Genomic DNA, 18,805 nt, shown 5'->3' with positions numbered 1-18,805 from the left:
CACTGCAAATGAACAAATCTTCTGCAAATGGCCTGGCTTAATCCTGGGTCTGTAATTATAGGGCACTCTTGTCTTCTTTCTTGAAATTTCTTTAGCAGAAGAGGGCTCCAAGTGAATCCACTTGTCTCATTTCAGCCTCATGGTATGTTTGTTCAACATGAAAAAATCAATGCTGAAGTAGAATTTTGTGGGAAGGAGGAGATCCATGGAGATTACATTTCTCTTTCAGTGCCATTTCATGTTTACTGCTGCATAGACTACCAAGTTAATAAGGTATCCTTGAATATGAGGTCCATAATATATTTATTGCTGTGCTGGTATGTAAAAATCCTTATAATTTCTCTTGGTGACCACATGCTATCCTTGGTGTCGTTCTAATTGTGTCTGTCATTGATTGACAGCAGCCAATAATCAAAAACATTTTGTAATTCTGGTCCCTCATCAAAGTACAGAGGGCAGGGAGTGTCCTTGTGCCTAATGCTCTTCTCTGGCTATTGGATGATTTGTCAGAGCCATTACTCTTTACTTTGATGAAGAAACTTGCTTGGCATTGAGCAGGGATGCAACTGGGATGGCAATGGAAGGGCTGTGTGGTGGCAGAGCATCACCATCCTTCTTCACCAATAACACCATCCCTTTGATTTTCATAAAATCTCCTTTCCCTGGAATCTAACATGAGTCCATTGAAGCACCTGACATTAGTGCTTCCCTTAACTTTGGATTGGGTTAATGGGCAGCTGATGATGCATTTGTACTCAGCTGGGGAAAGGTGATAAGGAGAGGAAAGAAAATGGTTCCTTCAGAGAAGCAGCACATCCTTATCCCAGATCTCTGGGTGGGCGTTTTATCTGATTGGAGAATGAAAAGGAGACAACTTAAATAAAACTTAATCCTCTTGAAGATCTGAGTGGGGTGGGAGCACACTGCTGGAAGGAGATCAGTCCTGTTGGCTGAGAGACTTCAGGGAAGGCCGGGGCAGCTCCTCTGCATCAGACCGGCTGCAGGAGCTCAGTCCTTCATGGTCAGAAGTCTCTGAGTTAAGCTAGTTACAACACTCAATTACCTACTTAGCTTTCAGCATCTGATAAAAAAGGTTTGATTATTAAATTTGAACTCAGAATAATTTAGTTTGGGCACCAAAACTGTGACATTTACATGAATTAGCTTTAGATATCAAAATCTAAGTATGACATACAGTTTCCATCATGTCCGTAATATAAAATACCTACTATATATTAGACTTGTAGAAATTCAGTTTAGTATGTAGTGCTCATGCAAAAGAAAATTGGTTTTACCTTCATACATTAAATTTCTCCTCCCTTGGCTAATAATCCTCTGCATGTTAGTCTCATGACTGCTTTAAAGATTTTTGAATTAATGCTGAAATTATTCATTTGGGTAGTAGAAGCATCTGTTTCAGTATTGTATCCTTGTCTGGTATTTCATTATATATGGGATGATGCACTAGAAAGGCACTTGAGCTGCAGGATATAAAAACACCACAAAGGCACAGAAAACATTTGTTGGAAGAGTGCTTTATGAATTTGTATGCATTTCTTTTAGAAAATATCACGTATTGATGTCTAATATTTATTACTGCTTCTTGCCGGGACCACAGGGATTAACTGGGGAATGGCAGCAAAGGGATCGGGTGCTGGTGGCTGGTTCTGACATGGCTGTGGGTCAGTGGGAGCTGGGGTTCAGAAGATGGGAAGTGGAAAAGCTCCATTCCTTGGAGACCACAGAACTGGCCTAAGTCAGCTTGGGCTGTCCAAAGGAGTGAGGTCTTAGCTCGGTTGTACAACATGCAGGGCTCACTGGGCAGCAGTGGCAGCAGTGGAAGGTGTAAAGGAAGGTACCAGGAGGAGATGAGGACTGCTGGCTGCTGGCAGGTAAACCTCTGCTCTAAGGGAGTCCTGAGTTTGATGGAGACTGGACTTCTAGTTATGAAATGGGACAGCTGGAGATGGGGGAGTTTGAGTGTGCGTTCAGCTATTTAGGACAAAGGGTGGTACCCCCATGGGTGCACAGGTTATGATCTGTGCTGTGGGGTGTCTGCATAGGGACAATATGATCATCACAGTTCTGGGCTTAGAAGCCAGTTTCTTGGAAAGCCTTCAGTTAGGATGAAATCTTCTGTCCCTAAAGACAAAAGGCTTATAGTGACTTTTATGTGAGCTGTAAATCACTGGCCTCTCATTAGGGTTAAGGTTAGGTTTCGGATTAGGGTTCAGACTAGCATCCTTAGGAACCGATTTTACTCTTGATCCTCTAAATCCCTGCTGGGGATAAAAGGCTTATAGTTTGTTATCAAGTGATAGTGATGGCTCCCTTGGCTGTTTTTAAGGCCAGGTTTGGTGCAGATGGCAAATGAATTTTCAGAGGAGCACAGTGCTCAAGAGCTTGATTCATGGGTGGATCTTGGCCCATGCTTTATAGGTCTTCAAGGAACCATGGGAAAACCATTTTTTTCCTGCTCTTTTTTTTGAAGCCTAACCCTATGGTACATGAACTGTTGGCATAAACTCAACTCAGAAGGAAATAGGAACCATTTGTCAGGGGAAGTAGCAGCACATATTTTAGCCCTACAGACCTGCAGGCCTTCAGATATTACCCAATAAAACAAACTAGTCCATTCTTTCTTTTCGAAACCCCAAATCCAGTTTTAAGTCTGTTTTCTCCTTAGGGCTCACCCTGTACCTTTTCTCCTGGAAGACATCCGGTCCCCAGGAGCCTTGTGTGGTGGGTGATAATCCTGCCCATATTGCCCCTTTCTGAAGTGGATTCCTAAGAAGCTCCTGCAGTTTAAGCCTGCCAAACTGCAGTGGGAACGTCCTTCTGCCCACTCCCCTATGGATGCCCTTGTGCTGCAGCTTCTCTCCTGCTCGTCCTCAGTACCGCAAAGTAATTACAGGCTTTGCATGACTTTGAGCAGAAGCAGTTGGGTGCAGGAAGTGGGGAAGAGAAGAATAAAGAAGGAGGAAACAGGAGAAGTGTGAGAATGAAGGCTGGAAGGAATTTCAGGTGGGTTTCTCCTGTTTCCTGACCTCCTGTGGTTGCTCCATGTCTCCTCAGGGATGCACACTTCACCTCTGAGAGCCACTGCTCTCTGCAGCCTGAGGTTTTCTTGGCTTGTGTCGTGGTTTAAACCCAGTCAGGCAACTTGTTCACTCACTCCCAGTGAGTGGTGCCGAGCTGACAGCAATCGAGGTCGTGTGTCGTCGTGTCCCCCCCCCCCGCCCTCACCGGGGGGCTCTCCCCTTCCCCGCTCCCGGAGGAACGGGGAGGAGGATCGAAAGAGTGCAAATCCCACGGGTTGAGACAAGAACAGTCCAGCAACCAATGTACAACACAAATCACCACCGCTACTATCAACTACAACAATGATAAGGGAAAATAACAAGGGAAGAGAATACGATACCACCGGCCAAGAAACGAGTCCCACCCGGAAGCCCGTGTCCTTCCGGGTAACTCCCAGTTACCCCCACCCCAGCCATGACGTGCTGTGGTATGGAATGCCTCCCTGGCTAGCCTGGGTCAGGCGCCCCGTCTCTGCTTCCTCACAGCTTCCCCTCCTCCCTGGCAGAGCATGAGCCTCACAAAGTCCTTGGTCAGGGTAAACATCACTTAGCAACAACCGAAAACATCGGCTTCACCAACACTGTTCCCAGGCTAGAAGTCAAAACACAGCACTGCACCAGCTAACACAAAGGAAAAACATGACTGCTTGAAATGCTGATCTGGGCCAAATTCCAGGCATTTACTCATTTAGATTAGTAAATCTAAGAGAAATTAAAGATGAAGATGTATTATCAGAGTCTTTAGCTTCTGTGTGATATTGCTGCATGCCTATGATTTTGTCATTACCTCAGTTCTTGAGAAGTAGAAATTGCTTTCAGTAATTTAATTCTTACTCTCTTTTATTGCGTTCTTGTGTTGCTTCCTTGACCTCGTGTCTCTTCACTGAGTTATAACAGGTTTTTACAAAATTTCCTTGGATGTCTATGTTAAATAACTGAATGTTCTCTGTCACTTGTAACTGAACATGAAAACTGGGTTTACATACAAGTTCATAGAGCTTAGGGCTGGACAGGACCATCTGATCATCTGTTCTGATACTGCCTGTGTCACAGGCAGTGCATGTCTGTCTCCCGCCCTTCTGTTGACTGCAGTAGCTTATGTCTGACTAAAACAGATCTTTAGTGAAAGCAGCCAGCTTTCATTTGGAGCCCGCAAAAGGTGGACAACACTCGGCTTTCCAAAGTGATTTGGTAATTACTAGCATTGACAAGTATTTCGGCTTTATTTTTGGTTTGAGTTTAACCTTCTTACAGCATCTTCAGATACTGTTTCCTGGTACTCCTTCATTCAGTGTTTTCTTCAGGAAAACAAACTTCAGTAATGGAGACCCCTCATTGCCTCCACGCAGAACCAGGCTGCCTGCACCCAGGTGTTGCTGTCCTCTCCTGGAAGATGCTCTTTGCAGCCACAGTGACAACCTTGTGCCATATTCCTGCGTTTTCCCCTGTTTTCTCATTAGCTTTGACATGCGTGGTTAGGAGAACCATGGAGTGCATACAGCATGCCAGTGCTGCAGCTGGAAGAGTATTGCTGCCTGCAGCCAGTGCTTCACGGGCACCTGCTGGGACAGTGCCTAGGTGAGGCATAGACTGGTGACTGGGGGGGCAGTCACTCCTTTAAAGCATCTTTTAAAGCAAATGGGATTTTTTACCCAGCAAGCACTAACTTTCATTCATTTGGCTTATCCCAGGCCAGTGTGGTTTGGTTCAAAGCAAAATACTCTAACCAAATGTTGGGGTGGGGGGTGGTGTTGGGACAGGATTTGATGTTTTAATGATCTTGAAAGTTGGTTTCTGTGTCAGGTATGGATGATAAAACAGGGCCTGGCTCACATGCTGTCCTTAAATAGCCTCTTCTGTTGCCACCATTGAAGGCAGAACAGCGTGCTGGAAGGGCCACAGGGCCAATCCAGAATAAATTTTCTTATGTTCTTATTTTAGGATCTAAAATTTGCGTTCTGGTGACTCTTCATGAAGTACTATGGCTTCCTCCACAGCAGGTTGTGCCAGCTTGCCCAAGGACTGCAACGTTCGCTTTAGCTGGACTTGCTTTGCATACTGCCTTTTGTCAAGTGTAATGTAGCACCACAATTAATTACACACTCCACTGCCAGTGTTTGAGCAGAGCTGAGTTCATATCCTGAGTTCTGCTTCAAAGGAAATCATCACTGGAAATCATGTATTTTATACCACTGTCCTTTATGTAATGGTTCATACCAGTCATTAAACTTCTCTTACATTCTGTCCTTTAAACAGAAGGATTTAAAGATTACCAGCCCATTGAAAAACAGCCTCCCTTTTAGAAAATAAATACAGGCTCATACCTCTTGCTGTGCAGTTCGGAATGGGATATTTGATGCTTCACAGTTTTTCAAGAAATGAAACTGTAATGTGTCATTAAGCACTTCTCCATCATGGGTAAGAGTATCATCGTGAATGTTACCCCGGATTATCCTGTAATCCCCACAGGCATACCTGCAGAAATCCTGAAGCCATATCGAGTCTTAAAGGTGTTGATTCAGTGAAGGCGTTTGTGACTGTGCATAATGCAATGTGAACATTTGTGCTGGAGTGTCCTTCTTAGCGTGGAACTGAATCCCAGCTGTTTGTTGTAAGTCTGACCCAGCTCCTGCTCTTCATCTACCCAGGCAGCATCTGTGTTCCTGAAGAACCAGACCCTCCTCCTGTCCCAAAATACATGTCAGTCTGAGAGTCCCCAGGCGTTTCCGTCTGTACTGGGTAGGTGAGATGCAGGTGGCTGGTGGTCAGTGACGCTAGCATGTTGTCCGTTTTTGCACCTGAAGACTATGCTGGCAACATCACATCTGGCAGTTGGCATTGCAGCCCGTCATGTTGCAAAAAGGGTTACACATCTGCATTGGTGTCTGAAATGTGATTCTCTGGGATGCAGCTTTGCAGGGTAAGGGCCCATCAGCTGGACGTTTGGCATCCTCTTCTGACACTAGTTCTGCTTTGTCTTTGGATGCACATGGAAACAACACATGTGGCAAGGACATGGGAGGGACTGTGCCTGGGAATGTAATGGCATCCCCGAGCAGCTCAGACATGGAGGATTTTCTGGGGTTTTCAGTGTTTCTTATGTAAAGTAAGTTTTCTTTGACTGTTCGCAGAAGATTTTTAGATTATGTAGGAATATTATTATAGGAATTATAGGAAGCCTAGGTGTGTTTAAATGCACTTTGTAAAAGCAGTCTTGCTGGCATCTCCATTCCTGATGTCTGTGAGAAATCCTCCCCGGTGCTCAGATTGCAGTCCTGGTGGTATCTTTTTTAGCCTGAAACTGCAAGTGATCTGTAAAGAATCTGCTGGATTCTTTACATCTCACATCTGGTCCCCATTAAGCAAACACTTAACACTGCCCAAGCTGTAGCAGGGCAGCACCTGCACACAGGGGTACAGCTATAGCTGTGAGGCAGCTCGGTTCCCAGCAGAACAGACCCACAGATGGGGTGAGTTACAATCCCAGCAGCTATTTCTTCATCCTCAGCTTCAGCTGGGTGTTAGAGGGTGTTTGACTTTTAATGTCTACTGGTGTCTGGCCAAATGATGAAGCAGTTGAGAGATGTGGAGTTCTTTTGTCCTTCTCAATGTGTGCTGCGGTGCTGGCTCTTCAAAAGCAGGTAGCTGATAATGCAAGGTGAGACTTGAAGCAGCTGAAGGTTACTGTAATTTCACTGTGTGATCTTGCTGATAATAAGTCAAACAAGTTTGGTTTTTCCTGACAATGAAACAGCCTAGAAAAGCAAAAGGATTGCATTAAAAATAGTTACAGGGAATCTGTTGTGCTTGCAGCTTCTGTAATTGTTATGTTATTAATAATGTACTTCACACATCCATAGAGCTTCTTCTGCTCCTTCCTCCAGCAGTTGCTGTGAAGAAATAGGTAACCTGGTGTTATCAAACCTGTGCTGTCAAGCAAAACTTTAATAGATACCCATGTGTTTATGTGCCAGCAGATAGGTATGGAACTGTCAAGCATTCTATGCAAATAAAGGGTTATTCTGCTGTAACATTGTCCGTTCATTCAATTTTCTGCTTTAATAACTCCTGAAAGAGGCTTTTAAATCCTAAGTTGAATTTCAGGTGAAAGCCCTGCATTACAGGTGCCGTTCTTTGGTCTGTGTTTGCACCCCAGCCACCATGGTGCTATGGGGAAGTGCGCTGCTGGTCTTTGCAGTCTGCAGCAATCAGTTCGGAGATGCCTTGGTGAGCGGTCCCTCAGGGTGAAATCACAGTGTGCTCTGTGCAGTGCTGTTCCTGGTCTGTGTGTATGTAATCATTTTGGTTAAGTAGAAAAAGTAATATTCTATTCATTTGAATATTGTAACATCTGACATAGCTGCAACGCTCTGATATTAATGGCTCACTTGAGGCCAATTCTTCTACTCGAAAGGCTTTTTCCATTGCAAATTCATCATGCAGGCATCAGGCAAAGAGTTATTCACTTTTTTCCATGAAGGACAGATACTGATATTCTCCCAAGATGTGAAAATAGATACCCTTATCAGTATTGCTTAGCATACAGGCTGTGTGCAGAAGCAATACTGTACAATTGAGACGCCCCGTGTAGCATTGAAGATCTCTGCTTTTCCACAGAGCAGTCAGGGGATTGCTTGGATGTTACACCTTCAGCTTAAAACTGGATTTTTGTTGAGTTTCATGTTCTTCCATCACTATATGTAGCAGGATACATATTTTGGTCTGGGTAATGTGAGCTCCCATTCTTTGAAATTACTTGAATGTTAATTGAAGGCAAGGACAGATGTCTTTGAATAGCCCAAGGCATTGCTTGTGCAGTGGGGAGGACCTGAACAAGAGCTGCTCCTAGGCTGTGGAGCTGGGTTTAACCTGCAGCTCTTCTCCAGTCTCCCAGTGAGACTTCGAGCAAGTTGCTGAGGCTTCCATTTTTCATTGCTGAAATGCACAAAATAGCATCTTTCTTTTCATGTGCAGCTCTCTCATGTGCTAACAAGGAACACCGTGGGACAGAAATCCTTTTTAGCATGTATTTCCTTGTATAGCACATCTGGCGCTTTCCTGTGGCTGAGGTCTCATCATCACACGGTAGCGGCGATGTCCCACAGTCAGCTGCCAGCCTCCTGGGCCTTGGGGAATGGCATGGAAAACAGACTGAAATGCTGTTGTTCCTGCTCAGCTGCATGCTGAAATTGCACATGGAACGTGAAAACCTCCTAAGCTGCATGTTCTCGCAGGCTGTGAGCAGAGCATCCAGCCTCCCTGCTTCACGAGCTGGACATGCCAGAAGCAGTGGTATCCTGAAGCCTGCAGCCCAGGGTTATCCTTAAAGACCAAAGTCCAAGAACTTTCTCCTGTGGTACCATCCCAGTTTTGCTTGAGAAAATATCTAGTAAATGCTGGTAAAATGAACTGCTTTTGGCTGCTGAGCCTCCAGTGATGGGTGATTTGGACTAGCAATGAACATGCGGTCTTGGTGCTGCCAGCTGAGGTCTGAGCATTATTACGTAGGGCAGAATTGATTGATTTCCTTGTCTAAATTATTCACAAGCTTAGTCATTACTTTTGTAGCTGATAATTTCACTTGGAGCTTGGGACCTGCCATATTATGGCTTATGAAAGTTTAACCATCCATGAACTCTTAGGCAATAAATCACTGTGATGCTGTATTGCTCTTCAGACTTCATTGGAGCACATCATTGGAACGCCAAGAGAAGTGCAGAGAATTGCAGGGTACAGCGTTTAATGCTGAAGCATCCCCACAAGTTTTGGGATTCACATCCTGATCTGCAACAACCCTTATGCATGGGTCTGATTTTAAGCCTGCCCTTTCAAAGTCTCATCCCCTGGTGCTCTTCAAGGTTCAAATCCTACTTTGCAGATGGGCTGGTGGTTGCTTTTTTTCTGCAGGTGATGTGCTTGTCCCAGACATTTACAGAGAGGCCTCTGTTGACTCTCAGATGGGAGCATTTAGCTGTGATGAGTGATTGCCCGAGGGTTGTGTGGTTGGCCTCTACAAGCATGAACAAAATGAGGGACTGTCTGCTTGGGAACATAGGTAGGTTTCAGGTGGGGTTTCAACAGAGCTGTAGCAAGGCAAGTGTTCAGTGGTGGTTGTTGGATTTTTATTATGATGATTTTTAATTTAATCTGGCTATTTTAATGCTCTTTGCTTCCAAAAGCCATGCAGCTGTCTGCAGAGAGTGCTGACAAGTAATTTGAGATGTCTGAGACAACAGCCTGGACTCTATAAATGTAGAAATGAATGTATATTTGTAATTCCAGTGAGTGCAGTTTTGTACTGAGAAGCGCATGCCTGCTGTGCTGGGGTTGGGGTTTGGTTTTGGGTGTGTTTATTTAATTGTGGGTTTAGTGTCTTGGCTAGGCTTTAACTAGCAATGGATAAAGTTAGGCATTTATTTAAACGCAAGTTGTGCTTAAGTCTAGAATTGCCTGAAGTATGTTTCATCTGGCATGGCTCTAAGCTGATTAGATCAGGTTTGATTTCTTCAGTTTTAAGAAGCTCCTTTAAATGTAATTAAAGCAGTTGGCAGAAAAATGGAGATCTGAAAACTCAGTGTATCTGGGTTCCCTGATTTAGTAGGGCACTGTGGGTGTGTTAACACGTGCAGTCCCCTGTGGTGACCTACCTTCTCGTTAATGGATGTGCTCATGACACTGCACATTTAATCCTGGGGGGAAATAATGGGTTTTGTCACTCACAGGGTCGTCTTTGTCCCCTCTCACAGCCCCTGCAAAACTCTCCTGACCTGGTCAACAGGTATTTTGTATTAGTTTTATTTACTGAGAGGGAGGAGCAGAAATAAAATGCAACTAAAGTGTGTTCTGTAATCTGGTAAATAGTTTCTGTGCTAAGGGAGGTAATTTTTGGTGAAGGTTTTACAAACCTGCATTACAGAGGTGCTTAACTGCATAGATAGTACAAAAAAGCATCATTACTTTTAAGAAATCAGGTTTCCTTCTGACAGCAGATCTGGAGTCAAGCGCCTCGCAGGCTGGTGGGAGCGAAGGGGGGATGCAATTCGTTTCTTCAGAAGTTATTGCAGTGTGTCAAAAAATTGCTATTTTCTCATGGCATACGGAGTGGTACGTGCCTGCCTTTATAACATGACCTATATAAAGACAGTGTCAAAGCTGTCGTTGCTATGTGCCGGAGGTTCTGCGTTTCTGGGCTTATTCAGGAAAAAAAAAATCCATTTTTAATAGCAGGCTTGCATGAACACGGAGTGCAGAATCTGGCCTCTGCAGCCTGCCGTGCTCTGTGAGGATGCGGATCGGCTCCTGTCCGTGATACCCTGCAGCTCTGACTCCATGCCAGGACAATTGTAGCAAAAATAGTAACAGCAAAAATAATAATTTTTTAACAAGACTAAGAAAAAAGAAAAATCGTAGCTGTTAAACTGCAGGTATTGCTGCTCATTTGTCACCTCTGAGCTGGCTCACCTACCCTGCTCCTCCATTCTGATTAGAGCTGTGAGACCCAGGTCATTAAACCTCAAGTCCATAGTAAACATCTTGTCATAGTAAACGTCTTGCCAAGGCCAGCTGAAAGCTGCTAATGGTGCAAAACCTCCTGAATTCATAAAGCAGTTTTCCACATGTAGCGTGTTCCGCCTGCTCCTTAAGGAGAGTGCAGAGTTGTACTAGCCCATGGTCATGTGGAAAGCAGCTTTTTGATCAGAAGAGTCTGAAACAGGAACCTGGTGGTAACATTTCTGCAGGACTTTCTCTGACAGAGGCACGTATTTGCCAAGGGGCTCTAGTCTGACGTGTGCTGGAGGCGGCTGTTGCACAGGAGTCTGGTTGGGATGTTGCTTTGCCTCATCCACACATCAACTGGGTCTGCTCCAAGGGCCACTATGGACTAGAGAGACAGGAACGGCACTTTGGGTTGATAAAGTGGCTGCTAATTGTGTGTGCATTTGTGTGCACCCACATACCTATTGCATACAGGCAACACGTGGTTAGAAATGGCTGTTATCACCAAATTTGTCAGGTAATTGAAATTGCTGTGTGGTAGCACTTGTGAATGCCTATGACATGGAGCAGTTGGAGGGATGGAGATGGTGGAAAGGGTATGGTGGCTTGAGGGGGCAGCCTCAGCACCAAAGGGAAGGTGGGTAACCACAACAGTGGTGCATGAAGGCAGCAATAGATCAGCATCAGCCACAGGTTGCAGAACAGCTTCCCACCTCTTCTGGGGTTGGGATATGTGCTCTGCTTGTGATGCTGTCCTTCCTCAGCTCTGCCAGGTTAAGGGCATCTGCCTACACATCAGTCTTGGAAGACATGGTGCTCTGCTGCTGGCAATAGCATATCATTGGGCATTAGGTACCGCTTAATTCACAGCTTACAACTGATCTTTCCAATTGTCATATATTTATTAGTATAGGAGGTTTATCCCAACAGTTTAATGATGCTGATTCAGCTCTCTAGTCTGGAGGAAGCCTGTTTGTTCTTTTTCCAGAGCAGATCTACTCACTGGGATGCGGTGAAGTTTTTGATGGACAAGGACTATTTTTGGTTAGGAATCAGTTTCTGGAGAGCTTTGCCAGGTCTGCTGAACCACTGGGAAATGTACTAAAAAGCGAGAGAGGGCATTTTTCTAGCATTTATTTATGTGGTCAAAGGGAGGAAAAATCATTAGAAACTGAAAGTTAGCATGTTTTCTTACCACCCATGGAATTACTCTTTAATATTAAGAGTTTATTGTGTAAATTACCAGCATGAGAGATAAGTGGGAAACCTGCAGCTAAGCTCCTTCACGAGGCTCTGCAGCCATCCATAAATCTTCTGAATTGTACACTCTAAGCTTATGATGTATTGCCCTTTGAGCAAATTATGTATTTGCATTAATTGCATATCATTTCCTGTATAAGCAGACAGTTGTTATTTGTTATGGTTTATTATAAAAAACATTCTATATATATATAGAATTAAATATGCTAATTGACTCTGGTAGTGGTACCAGGTGGGTCTAATTTCACTTACATTGAGAAATCCTCCCCTTCCTTTCCCATTCCTGATTCTTGTATAATATAACCATTAAACAACACGCAGGGGTCACTACAAATTCCTCACCATTCCTCTGCTTTAGCTCCTTCAGTGCTGTTTTGGTCCCCATGACAGTTTGTGCATCTTTGTGTTAGTTGGCGTTACTGGAGGCATGCACCATCCATCCTGGCATGACGTATTCATATGGAGCCTTGAAATACTTTGAGCCCTTTCTTTGTTCTTTCTGTTCTATCTACATAATTAAAGCACTTGAAGTCTGCAAAGATGGACACTGAATCAACCCAGAGAGATAAAGATGTCTACTTATATTTATTTCTCCTGCAAGATACATTCTTTATAAATCCTTCATGGCACATTAAATATTGACTCTTGCTTGTCTCAGTGAACAAAATAATTGTGCATCACCAAATTCCTCCTTCGAAAGCACAGGATGGATTGCTGTGGCATTTTACTCAATATTTAATTAAATTCAGAGTTTTTAAAAAGATAGAGAAAAACTCATTCTGATATATGAGGAACCCAGGAACTTTAGACCTGCAGTTGGTTTAACAGCAGCAAGCAGTTTCTTCAAGGATGCTCTATGGAGCGTGGCTAACACAGGCTGTTAGGAAAGATAGTTAGAAAAGGCATCAATATTTAGAAACCATGACTAAAGAATCTGATTTTTACAAAAATCCTACCTATAGACAATAAAAGTGTATTGTTGAAATTAACGAGTCTGGATCTTAAAGCATTAACCTTGCTTTAATTGCAAGTGCTCGTTAGCCGTGGCTCAGCCCTTGTTTTATGGACTGGCACTTAGCATGTGATGAATGCTTCACGCTTGCCTGCAGTAATTCCCCCGGATGGCTGGGAAGCACCGGCCTCTCTCAGCAGGACGTTTGCTGAGCACAGAGTCCTTCGAAGGAAGGAACAAGTGATTTTTCTAGTGCTTGAAGGAAAACCTGGGCGCACACTTCATGCTGCAGCTGTGTCACCTTAGATTTTCCTGTAGGGTTTTTTGAGTGCAGGTTGAAAAATAACTGGTCTGGGGAGAATGCAGATTTCCAGGGATGCTTTGTTAATTGCTGTACATGTAGAGAAAAGTTAAGTAATAGGACCTAGACTTACAATAGAAGGTTTGCCACTCTTGCCATTCTCTCCTTCGGACTCTGTGTGCGGTGGGGTGTCCTGGGACCCTCTTTGTAGGTGTGCCTTCTTCCCAGTGTCTTCCTTGGGGAAGGTAAGCCAGGAAAAGCCCCACGCTTGGGGCAGAAGATGTTAATATTTGCAGTAGTGCCTAGCTCTGGAGATGACCAGCTCAGCAGAGGCAGCTTTATCCTTGTCAGCAGAGCTTGTATCTGGAGGGGGCAGAGTCGGGAGGCTTGGGTGGTCATTTGGTTATCCTAATGAAGTGCCAGGTGGCTGAAAGGGTGGGAAAGACTTTTCTGTCATTAACTGAAGCACAGTAAGTTCTCTCCCACTGCTCAATGCAATTTGATTAAAGCACATTGCAGATAGAGTGCTGGTAATGGTGCTATTTAGTATGGGTTCATTATGAACATCTGCTCAGTGTGAAGGTAAAAAAGTCAACCAACAATTTCCACATAAACCATAAAACGGCATTGAGGTGTAACATTTACAATGGATAATCCGGATGATGCTTCAGAAACGTTATGATGGTGTGAGGATGTGTGTGGAACTGGAAGGAGAAATGGCAGCTTTAAAACGATAGTGATAAATGCCTGCCATTGTTGGCTCAGTTTTCATCTTGTGTGAATAAGGTCAGTCTTTTTGTGGTAGATTTAACACAAGATTGAAGAAGAAATGAAATGTGTTAGTTTTAGCATATTGCAGCACATTTCTGGGAGTGTTTAAACAGTGAAATATGTAATAAGGTATAATATTGACTAAAAATGGGTTTTCTTTTTTTTTCATTTTTCTGAGTAAAAGTCTTGAATTAAAATTAATTAAAAATGGAAGGAGATTACCGGTATTGAGTGTGGAAAGTCATGTCTTGGGACCCAACAAAACATGGGATTAACTTAAGTCTCAATACTTTAGAATTTAATTCATTTTTGTCTCAGGAAAAGGTGGGGGTCAGCCTCTGGGGTATTCCTGGGTAGTGCTTTGGAACTTCTTTCTTCCACTGCAGATGCTTTAAACATCTGTATTTATACGAAGAAAGCACGAAGATTGTGCAGAAGTAAAATCACCTTGGAGTTAGGACTTTGAGGCTGTCACTGCCACCCAAAGCTGGGACACAGCATACACTGGTGTCAGGAATGTGTTGGGTCCTGCTGAAAGCGAAATCTCTGACATGGCTGAATGTAGTTTAATAGTGGTTTATGTCTTCGGCAGAGGTATTTGTGAATACTGTGAGGCGAGTGCATCCCTGCTCACCTATCAGGCAGCTCTGAACTGAAATAAAACACTGCTCCTTGCTTACAGCAGCACTGCTTTGTGCTGCCATCAGTGTTCAGTCACGATGTTTATGGGGAACAAGGAATGCCATTTTTAATAAATACTCATACTTCCCTGATGGATTAAATTGCTAAATGAATTAGCCTAACTTTCTGCAGAATGTGTTTTAAAACAAACTTTATGCCTGCAATACTGACATACACTGAAATCTATGGGGAGGAACTCAGTAAGATGCTGGCAGCCTGGGGATTTATTATTTACATAATTTTTGAAGGTTTTCATCTTTCTGCAGCCTATAAGCCGATGGTTGTAACGTTTGATTTCCCTGGATCCTAATTAAAATTAGGAATGTTGAATTTAAGGAGTAAAGTGACCATTACTTTTCTGCCATTAAGTTTTTATTTTTGCTTTCTCTTTCACTTCTCCAAGGCTATGCTGACTTCTGTTTTATTTTGACAGCATTTTGCAGTTGTGCTGTGATTTTCCAGGAGTCCGAAGCAGCGTTTGGATTGACACACTACTTCTGAAAGCTTAGCTGTTAAGTTGCCCTTGGCAGTGTATTTGCAGTGGCTGTGGCCCTGTTGGTCCAATGTTGATGGATGCTGGGACTGCTGGTGTGATTGCAGCGCCAGGTGCTTCGCAAGCATGAGTTCTTCTGTCCTCATCATCCCTGTGAGGCAGGAATGGGCCATCGCACCTCTATAGGTGCAACAGGTAAATCCCATTGCTTCTGTGTGTAACTTAATGTTATGATGTGACGCTGAGTTTCAGATGCCACCAGTCTTGCTGATGTGGGGTAACCTGCTCATTGTGCCATCCCTTAGCAGATGACAGCCCTGTATGATGATGCTTCTAACTTGAATTCTGACTTACAAATGTAGCTTGGGGTTCATGCTCTCTGATGGATATAGCTTTATGTTTATATGACATTGACTTTTGCTGTGTCATCATGGCCAAAGTTGGAAATGTTAATTATTACAGCATGGTTGTTTCAGCACTATGAGGGCTTGTGCCGTTCTTCTGGAGAAGGGCTTACAGTGTGGATCTCAGTCCAGCTGCAACACTAGCTTAAGCCAGATTTTTAAAGTCTCAAAACCACCACAGAGGTTTCTAATGAGGTTATTAGGTGTGTCTGCTCCCGGTCTGATCCTGCTCACATACACAGCTACCTCGCTTAGACATTTCTTCCCTTCTGTTAAATTGCACTGGGCTTCTAAAGGCTGCAGACATGGCCATGGTTATGGCTCTGTGCCACTGAAACCAGAGCAACACAAGAGCATGATGTGGGCTGTGAGGTAGAGATTCCAGTTTTCATTGGAAACTGGTTAGAATTAATTGCTAACATTAAGAAAGGAAATTATACAACCACACTAATAAAACTCATGGTTCAGGTCACCAGCTGATTGCTTAAGGTCAACAAGATATGCCTTACCCAAATACTTCATTGCTCAGCTGGCTCTCTGGCCCTACATTAAGGTGCTTGGGTGTATTGCAGTCATTCGGATATGGAGATTAACCAGAACAGCTGTGTCTGGAGCTGAGTAGTACATACAATATATTGTTTGCTGGCTCTCTGCCGTCCCTCTTATTTTTGCCTTCATCATAGTTCTAAAGCTCCGTGTCCTGACACGCTGGTTACCCACCAGCTGATGAACTGCGGCTAGTTCAAACCATGCAGGGGCTGGACACTGACATGCCATCAAAACCTAATCGAGACGTACTGGAATGGCTGCAGTTATGATGGTTAGGCAGCGTCTGTCCAGGTACATGGCAACAGGTGTAAAATAAAGCCACTTTTGCCATTGGTGTGGTAAGATGACTAAAATGAGGTAGTTGGTTATAAAAGCATAAAGGAAGCCTAGAAATGTAGTGTCACCTTCTGAGATATGTAGTTTGAGTGTTTCCCATCTGCCTTGGGATCTGCTCTTCTTTAAAGCTTTCATACATTAGAGGAATCTGGGGACGTTTTTTAAAGGAGAAAATGAACTCCTAAGCATTTGGACACTGAGAGAAAGTGTGAGTTGAGTCCTTTAAGGAGCTACAGTAAGTTGTATGTAGTGAGTGAGTAGTCCCACACAGTTTTATATATATGTATTAGTGCTTTAAAAAGGCTAATTTCCCAAAGATGAGGAAGGTTGCAAGTAAAGTTGGCCAAGCCCAAAAATGTAGAGGTAAACATGTGAATGAGATTTGGAAGTCTCTTTAAGAATTTATTAAATGATGATTAAAAAGATTGGGATTCCACAGCCCAGAAGAGTGGCAGCTTTTGCTAGAAGTCTTCTCTATCTCAGAGCATGAAAAAGGCAATTCATTATCAGATACCAAAATAAGAAAGAGGAAACAGAGATTGCTAAGGCAAAAATGCAAGTATGGAAAAGGGAAGTGAAGTAAACCAGCCTGGGCTCTTCCATTAATGAACTCTCCAGAAGCAGATGAGTGGTTTTGGCTGGGTATGATGATTTTGAACAAGTTTACTAACAAACTATCTGAAGGCTGTTGTGTGCTTGAAAGGGCAGGTGGGTGACCATCCTGTGACTTACCCTTCTGTGAATCCTTTCAAAGTTGATATGAATTTACCTAATGAAGAATCATTGAATGAGTTTCATTGTGATAATTTTCTCTTGCATTTAGCTGGGTGCTGTTCATAGAGATTTTATTATTATTTGGGCCTTTAACCCAGTGTGATGTATTGGTAATATGGGTATTGTTATGTTTGAGCAGTTCCACCATGTGATCTGCCCTTCAGCTGTTTGAATTCCCAATATCTTGATCATGTTTTCTACATCTTTTTCCTACTTTCTGGCTGCCTTGTAACTGCTCAAATACAAGGAGCTGCTCCCAGCACTTCCAGAACAGATCTGATGCCCTTTGATACGAGCTCTCTAAACAAGAGCTAATGTCAATACTCATGGAAATCTACATCTCGGGCACTGGGAATTCAGCTGAAATATTTAGAAGTGAAGAAAGTGAAGGGCAAAAAAGCCTCTTTCCTGTACTTGGCCTGGCTGTTTATCTTTGAATGCCCAGTGCACCTCTGTGCACTGTTTTTATGGTGGAATATCGGAGGCAGAAATTCTGCCATGGGACAGAGAGAGGCCTTTCTGTAGATGTCTTTGACTAAGTTTAGTATGCAGGAACAGTTGGTTGTCAGCTGTCTGAAGTGTTGATCAGGGAGGAGAGAGAATGCTTCAATATGCATCTGCACAAGTTCTACCTGCAGAGATGGGTGGCAAACACAGTCTCACCTGTGGGCTTTAACGTGAACTGACGCAGGGACAGCCATTGTTTGGAGAGGGTGAATGGAGCCACCACTAATTATAGCCTTACTGTAGCTGCTTTTCAGTGCATGTTCTGCTTCAACCTTGAAGCAAACTCAATCAGCCTGTTTGGAGAGGAGCAATCTCATGGTACACAGATGGTGTTCCCAGGAATGCTCACATGGATGAGGGAATTTGATGGTTCCACCAGTGTTCTCTGCAGCAGTTCTGCAGTTTCTTTTTCTCCTCAGCAAGGAAGAAAACCAAGATACGTAACATCTGTGTGAAGCTGCCAGGAAACAGCAGATCTGTCATCTTCCAACTCATCTGGGTTTCTCAGCGTGGCATGTGAGATGTGTGGTCCTGTGTAGGTCAGACAATGAATTACTAGTGCTAAGGTGTTTGGGAGCAGTGCCCCCGTGCAAACCTTGCCTACCAAGAAGAATTAATTCTAATACATCTCCTTCTCTCTAAGAGAAGCCCTCTCAATTTTGCTGTTATTATTTTTTTAATTTAAAATCCTTAATGTATGGTGAAAGCTCACACGGGCACTGTCTGCTTCCAGGTGAACTTCCCATCAGAATCCCATTTTGCACAGATGGCCACCACTACTTCAGCACTTGAGATACTGCCTGTGCTTGCAACATCCAAGCCATCTGCAGCAGATTAATTTCTTCAGGCTTCTCTAAATCTCTTCCTCCTGTGATCTCCCAGCATCATTTACAAACCCCCAATTTGTGCCCTCCGGGTTGACCTTTAAGCCTTTCTTACCTTAGCTGAACTTGCAGCATATGCATCTGTTTACAAGGCTTTGCTTTCAACATAGCAGGGTATTATAGGCTGAGTTTTCACCACATGGCACTTGCTTCACAGCTACATCTTCAAGAAATTCCTTACAGGTGCAGGGATCCCAGGCTGAGGCTTTTTCCAACATTGTGACCCCAGTGAATATTTTTATTGATTGTCTTTCTTCTTTTCTCTGCAGCTACCACCAGCTCTTGTGCTGACTTACACTTCTTTTAGCTGTGCATT

At 43.6% G+C, this 18,805-nt stretch overlaps 1 long non-coding RNA gene across 2 annotated transcripts in view; it reads left to right on the top strand.

Annotated features, from left to right (window-relative positions):
- LOC134169665 (uncharacterized) overlaps window positions 1–18,425 on the top strand; it is a 34,670-nt gene extending 16,245 nt beyond the window's left edge. Inside the window, exons 1-3 of one of the 2 annotated variants that reach the window (XR_009966986.1) lie at window positions 6,259–6,738; window positions 14,976–15,230; window positions 18,339–18,425. This is a non-coding gene — a long non-coding RNA (uncharacterized LOC134169665). Of the gene's footprint in view, window positions 1–6,258; window positions 6,739–14,975; window positions 15,231–18,338 lie in introns of those variants that run through there. The other variant, XR_009966987.1, reaches the window with a different exon arrangement.
- The last annotated feature ends 380 nt before the right edge of the window (window positions 18,426–18,805 follow it).

This window comes from Pezoporus occidentalis, unplaced genomic scaffold, assembly GCF_034315485.1.
Source record: "Pezoporus occidentalis ecotype Australia unplaced genomic scaffold, CSIRO_AGI_Poc_V1 ctg35, whole genome shotgun sequence".
Taxonomy (NCBI): domain Eukaryota; kingdom Metazoa; phylum Chordata; class Aves; order Psittaciformes; family Psittacidae; genus Pezoporus; species Pezoporus occidentalis.
The sequence above is the reverse complement of the archived record's forward strand: the minus strand, read 5'-3'. Positions and strand labels throughout refer to the sequence as shown.